The sequence below is a fragment of the Apium graveolens genome, chromosome 2 (genome assembly GCF_009905375.1).
Source record: "Apium graveolens cultivar Ventura chromosome 2, ASM990537v1, whole genome shotgun sequence".
Classification (NCBI taxonomy): Eukaryota; Viridiplantae; Streptophyta; class Magnoliopsida; order Apiales; family Apiaceae; genus Apium; species Apium graveolens.
Window position 1 is genome coordinate 16,514,762 of NC_133648.1, and position 985 is coordinate 16,515,746.

Below are 985 nucleotides of genomic sequence, written 5' to 3' on the forward strand. Positions count from 1 at the left end.
TTCTTTGTTTATGTGTTTTCCATCAGTGGTCGTTAAAGTCCATTGACTCGGACATTGTTACTGACTTGTTCCTGTCTGGTTTCAGGTACTTTAGCGAGGGTGTATGCATACGCGTTCGCGTACTCATAAGAGAACTCTGGATAAAGCCGAGGAAGAACTTGTGGTAGTTCATAGAGAAGTTTTTAAGGAAGAAGAAGAGGAAGTTGAAGAATCGCCAGCACTAGTTGAGATGGGTGATCAACCAGAAAATCTGAAGGCTTTGATGGACTATTCTCAGCCTAAGATTAATGACATTCAGTCAAGCATCATCAGATCATCCATCAGGGCTAACATGTTTGAGATCAAGTCAAGCACAATCCAGATGATATAGAACTCAGTTCAGTTTGGGGGTAATCCTACTGAAGACCCAAACATGCACATCAGGGATTTCATCGAGATTTGTGATACCTTCAAATTCAACGATATAACTGAAGATGCTATTAAGCTGCGATTTTTTCCATTCTCTTTGGACAAAGCGAAGTGTTGGTTACATTCTCTACCACCAGGGTCTATCACCACTTGTGAGGATCTTGCGCAAAAGTTTCTCACTAAATTCTTCCTGATGGCGAAGACTACTGCAATCAGGAATGCTCTTACTCAGTTTGCTCACCAAACTGGAGAATCTCTGTGTGAGGCTTGGGATCAATATAAGGAGATGCTAAGAAAGTGCGCAAACCATGACATGCTTGATTGGATGATCATTAACTATTTTTACAACGGATTGGGTGCTACTTCTAGACCCATGTTTGACGCAGCATCAGGAGGAGCCTTATGGGCTAAAAGCTACGATGAAGCATATCAACTCATTGAACTGATGGCTGCTAATGAGTACCAGAATCCAACACAGAGACTTACTCAAGGAAAGGTAGCAGGAATTCTGGAGTTGGATGCAGCAACTGCTATCACTGCCCAACTTAAGGCTTTAACGATGAAGGTGGACACTTTG

General features: G+C 42.2%; 1 non-coding gene across 1 annotated transcript; it reads right to left on the minus strand.

Moving 5' to 3' along the window:
• Positions 1 to 616: 616 nt before the first annotated feature.
• On the minus strand, positions 617 to 723 carry LOC141709683 (small nucleolar RNA R71). Its single transcript, XR_012570248.1, has one exon. It is a non-coding gene; the product is annotated as a small nucleolar RNA R71 (small nucleolar RNA).
• Between the last annotated feature and the right edge of the window lie 262 nt (positions 724 to 985).